Here is a 6,000-nt window from a genome sequence, read left to right on the forward strand (position 1 = left end):
CACACCGAGAGTGTCATGCTTTCCATGATTTAACACATCTCTCAAATCTTCCCATGAGAAACCTTCTGTTGAGTGGGAAGAAAAGACACACGCAGCCAAGAGAAGAAAATTGGAAATGGAGCTGATGAAATATTGTACAGGATGGGTGACATTTAGAATTGTCCTTTCGAATTCCCTCTGACAACAAAATGTATACTTTTTGTGACAGATAATATAGTGGGCTCTTTTAAATAAATGCAGAAAGGGAATACAGTGATGCAGAAGTGGCCTTCAAGTCGACTCATGAGATGTACAGCAAAGAGTTTCTACAAAATATGCCAACGGCTGAGAAAGTCCAGTAGCCACAAGGGCGATTAGCCCACTCTTAGTGGTATTCCAAGGTCTTGCATTACAGGCCCTTCTTTAGGTGCCCAAGACATTTAATTAAAAACACTTGGGATCTCACCAACAACCTTCTAAATACAAAGAATAGATCTGGCCATCTTTGATTGAATAAATCACAACTGACCATGCTGGCTTACAAGTTTTGGGAGCTGTGATCAGAAATGCAACTTTTCCAACCTCTGCTTTCACTGGGCCCAAATTGCCTTCTGCTTTGTACTAGCTAGTTTATTTTCCTTTAGGGAAGAAGGGAAAACTATATGAAATGAAGTTGTACCTGATGATTTAAAGACTGTGCTGCAGCTTGCCTTTGGCATGTGGCATTGATATCCTTAGGTGGATATGCTCTGAAGAAGTTGTCTTTTAAAAAAAGAATGCAACATGTACAAAACAATGGTCCTGAGGTTTTAATGAATTGATATTGCCTTTTCCCCAGTGGCATCCAGGCCATTAATATTTAAATCCACAAATTAATGTTATTTAGTTTGGGTGATTCTCTCCATTTTTGACTGCATATGAAGGAACCTATACTAATGGGACTTAATAATATTTTAAATGGTCCCCATATCTTAGTAGCCACATTCCTCTTCCTTTCTAATGGAAGACGAACACTTCAATATCTTCCGGGTGACATCCTGCTATACATATTGGGCCTGTAAAATTGTATTGCTTCATCAAGCTTATGATGAAAACTTCATTGTTTTTGACATCAGGAGAGAAGCATTTTCTTTCTTTTGAAGTGTAAAAGCCTTTTGAAATCATATATTGTAGTCAGCAGTGGGTATTTTCCTTTGTTTTAAAATGCATAATTGAGCATCTGGTACAGAGCTTAAAGCTCAAAGACTGGGAAAATACTTTCCAATTGTGTATCTTTTAGAATGTCAAAATTGCTTCTGGAAACCATTGAGGTCACCTTGATATTTTTTTTCCCCTCAAGTTTTGTGGCAGTGTCAGCTTACATTAGATTCATAAAATTGCAGACAAACAAAGAAATCTGCTTGCCCCAGCTCTTGTTTTGTGATAAAAATGAAGTAGAGGAAATGTTAACCTTCCAGAGTCTTCAGTTCCAGGAAGCCCCAGCTAGCGTAGCCAATGGTAAGGGACTGTTACAATGGTAATGGTAGCAGGTTAAACATCTGGAGGCCCAAGTTCCTCAGTGTTGTGCTGGACATCCATACTGAGATAATGGGTTGTTTCTGGCTGTCCCTAAATGATTACGTTTTTCTTTGAGAGGTTTTTCCAATGGTGAAGACATTCTTTATTCAATTTAAATTATTACTCATTTAACTTTAATTGCTGTATCAGCTTCTTAAAATGATGTGAGTGGATAACACAACTACCAGCTGTACTTGTTAGGGATTTAATGAATACTCCTGAAATCCCTCATTTTCATTAAGTCAACTTATCCTGACACAATAAGACTCTTAGATGCTTTCAGCACAAGAGAGAGACAAGTGGTGCCTCTTTTTTTCCCTGTCAAGGTTTATATAAAATGCTTATAGGGCTGTCTGTACAAAAAGGGCATCTTTTCCCTTTAATATGTAAAGCAAACATACAGCAAGTACAGAAGAATAACCTAATTTTTTTAAGATGCAAAAACCCCATCCAGTGCTTCAGGTTTCTTAAAAAACAGGAAACAAAACAACCGGTATTGCAATTTTGCATACAATTTGAGCAAGTTATGTATTTTGCTTAAAACCATTGAATTGATAGCACCACAAAATATTTCCAGTGGGGTACTTTAACGTTAGGGGGAAAGGCTAGGGAATAAAAGTTCAGTGGGGTGGCTGACATAGGCAGATGAAGCTAAGCAGCAAGGGAAGGTCCCCATGGAGCAACAGCTCACATTGTTGGCTAAAGTTGGAAGACTTTACCACAAGGTGTGAAAAATATTTGCAACTGATCATACATTTCTGTGCTACAAACAGCATCTCCTGACATGCAAAGAACAAACAAGGCATTTAAAGTAACTTCAGAACCATGAGAACACAGCAAGGTGTATATGTGGTGGGAGTCCTTGACTGAAGAAACATCATAAATTTATTCCTTTGCATCTACCCCCAAACCAAGAAAAGCAAGCAAGCAATAAAGGCAAAAATATGATGGAGCTCTCAAACCAAAATTACTAGAAAATATGGAGATTTATTTTCCCATTACTACTTGATGCCTTCTCTTCTTCGGTGTCTTGTGGTGATAATTAAACTGACCTTAATATGAATTTTCTGAACAGAACCTATGGATTAAAATTTCAACACTCATTCATTGACTTGAACATGACATAAAGAACACAGAGTGCAATCCTCCATCACAGGTTCTTTAAAACTATTATTGTTATTATTTGTTACATTTTATCCTACATTCCAGTAAGTCCTGGATAGAATATATGACCATTCCCCATCCACCCCATATTACTTTACAACAACCCTGTGAGATAGGTCAGGACGAAACCACCTGAGAGCCATTCCAGTTGAATCCTATGTGGAAAAGAAGCTCTTCTACACAGAAATTGTAATACTCTTGCAAAGCTTGGCATTATTTCAATTATTTTATTTTATTTAAATGACCATAAAACGTGGAGGAATCTCATGAGATTTCTCAGGGAAATATGGTACAGAGAAAATTTACCAAGAGATGAAAACTGTGGTTTTCTTTGTCCTCAATTTCTCTCTTAGAAAAGAAGGTTAACAAATTCATACCCCAACTCTGAGCAGGGTGTGACTCATCCTAACATCCTGGCGTATGTGCTCATGCACTAAAAGCTAGCCGGTCCTATTAAAGGTATCTTCCTTTTATACTCCTGATAAAAGGTAAAGAACTGTCAGAAAGGAGAGGCTGGAGCAGGAATGGGAGGTTCAGAGCTGAACAAGAGCAAAAGGAGAATTGCTTCTTCTGAAATTCCCCTACTCAGGAAAGCTGGGTGGTAAGGGAATATTTGTGGAACCATTATTTCAAAGTGCTCCTTAAGTCAGTGGCTAGAAATGGGATTTTTGTATTTTAATAGAACAGGGGAGGCTCTTTTTTCTTCTTCCCATTTTCATGTTCTTTCATTGATAGGAAATATGAATGGTTCCTATTAACAAATGAGGGTTCATAAAGGTTTCTTGGTCTTTTTCATGCTTCATCTTTCATTTCACCTTTCTTTTACCCTTTATATGTGAACCCTTTCTTTCATTCTTTGTGTCTGATCTTTCTTTCACTTTTTGTATGTTAAATAGCCTGATAAATTTTTCATCCAATAACACTGCAAGGGTTATAATAAAGACAGAGTGGTAGGACCAACCTGGGCTGTCAGCAGCCAATCAGAAGGTCCAGAGTGAGAGGGGTGTTGAATATACAGAAGGTCCTGAAACCCAGTGAGGAGTGGGCTGGTTTCCTTCCTTCCTTCCTTCCTTCCTTCCTTCCTTCCTTCCTTCCTTCCTTCCTTCCTTCATTCATTCATTCATTCATTCATTCATTTATATCCCACCCATCTAGTCAACTGACTACTTTGGGCGGCTTCCAACACATATAATAACAATAGTAAAATATAACAACATTTAAACATCAGTAATAGAGTTATTCAAGATGAAAAGAAATAGGGGAAAAATCAAATAATAGCCGAGGGGAAGGCCTGCCTAAACATTCAAGTTTTCAATTGGTTTTTAAAGATGCCCAGCGAAGGGGCCGCACTTGTTTTGCTTCATAGGCTTTTGCTGGCTGTGGCTCCATGGTGGATGCTCTCATTGTTTGCTTTGTTCCCTTGGATTTTGGGAGGATTTTCTCCTGTTTCTTTGGATTATTTTCGCTACTGCTTTAGGATTATTTTCTGGATTCCCATTTCCCCCAAGATTTGTTTGAAGATTTTCTCTCTCTTAGTTTTTTTTTGGGGGGGGGGAGCAGGATCATTTATCTTCTTTGAATTATTTTTGCTGCTGGCTACTGGAGAAGACAAGAGAAGGCATCAAATGATTGTCTAATTTGGTGGAAGGTGCTTTGATTAGGAAGATTGTACAGTGGAGTGAGAAAGGAACTCTTTTTTTCTTCTAAGGTCTCAGTAATTCAAGCAAAATGTCTCTGCACAAAACTATTGCATTTCCCTTAGATAAGCAAATAATACATGCACATAAACAAATAGATACACATTAAACACAGAAATATAGGTCAATTGTTCAAATAGCCTATCTTTTATGGTGGAAGTCATGTTCATAGGAAACCTCCAGTGTGGTGCTCGGCAAAGAATGTTACCAATTGATATATATATATGTGTGTGTGTTCAAATTAGACCAGATGAATCAAAGATCTGATCAATTACATAAGAATATTTCATGCAGTTAGATCATGTATTTCAATCAGATACGAGCACAGCGTACAGGATAGAGTCTAGGAGAGAGGCCCAGGACCCTGATCAGTAGGATAAGCAGACAACTTCCTCCATGGAGCAGGGCTGACTTGCCACATTTTAAAGTAAGAAAAACAATAATTTGTTATTGAGAGAGCTCCCTCCAAGCTTCTATCAAGTGAGATAAATAATATATCCAGATAAGTGTAAGGGAAGGAGGACTAAGATCATTAAATCCAGAGTCTAAAATTACCTAAATACATTTGTATTAGCTACTACAATAATACAGATGCCGTCATAAAATAAAAATAAAATAATCAACCAAGTTTCCAGGATCTTTATGGAAGCTAGCCAGATGCAGCTTTCAAAATGATGTTCCAGTGGATAGATACCATACATCTTAGGTTAAGGTGTTCTCAAAGGTTATGTGCCAAATATGTCTGCAAAGTTCTGTTATTTGTTATAAGAATGAGATTTCTTTGAGTTAGAAATAGATCTAATTTCCTCTAGTCATCTTAAAATCTTTGCTATGAATAGCACTTGGGGTTCTTTTTAATTCCATGTTCAGAAACACTTCATCCTCTTAAGAAATTCAGTGCAGAAATTTAATTACCTACATTTGTTTTCTCCTGCATTGTCTGTGTTCCTCACAACCTCACTCAGAGAGCAGCTGGACTTATTCTTACTGAATACACCCTAGCATACGTTAATAATAAAGGGGAAAGGCTGGGTCCTCATTTGACCTGGTTACTTCTCAAGAGCATTGCAAGGGGAAGGCAAACATCAGCATCTTCTCAGCTCAGGGCACAAGTAAGCATCAGCATCGGATCTGAATGGCAGCTGACCTCTTCTGTACCCTAGACCCACGGAACAGCAGAACGGATTTACATCTGGAGCTACTTTACTAGCCACAGAGGGCTTTTTCTTTTTTTTGGACTACTTCTCTGAGATTTTCCCCCACCATCATGGTCACCAATAGCTCAGTGTTATTTGCTCTGTCTCTGTTTGGTGGTAGTTCTTCAGGGTCTTAGACAAAGAGGTTCCTGATCATATAAAGTCCAAAAATCATCCCGGTCATCTTGGGACTTCATATTTCATGACTTTAGCATCTGGCCAGGATTTGTTGTTATTGTTGTTGTTACTACTCCTGTTCCTATTATTATTACTACTTTTCTGTTTCTCTTTTACATCTCAAGTTTGTGACACCTAACCAGAGTTCTGAAGGACTCAAAAGGCGTTAACCAATTCTGATTTTTGTATTCAATTTAACATGGCAGACAGACTTTTCCTGAATGTCCTGC

General features: G+C 38.0%; 1 protein-coding gene across 1 annotated transcript in view; it reads left to right on the plus strand.

Annotated features, from left to right (window-relative positions):
* The window catches only part of PCSK2 (proprotein convertase subtilisin/kexin type 2), a 138,509-nt gene that overhangs the window by 97,124 nt on the left and 35,385 nt on the right, over nt 1–6,000 (plus strand). The gene's annotated exons all lie outside the window — the stretch shown is intronic.

The sequence above is a fragment of the Pogona vitticeps genome, chromosome 1 (genome assembly GCF_051106095.1).
Source record: "Pogona vitticeps strain Pit_001003342236 chromosome 1, PviZW2.1, whole genome shotgun sequence".
In the NCBI taxonomy this organism is placed as follows: domain Eukaryota; kingdom Metazoa; phylum Chordata; class Lepidosauria; order Squamata; family Agamidae; genus Pogona; species Pogona vitticeps.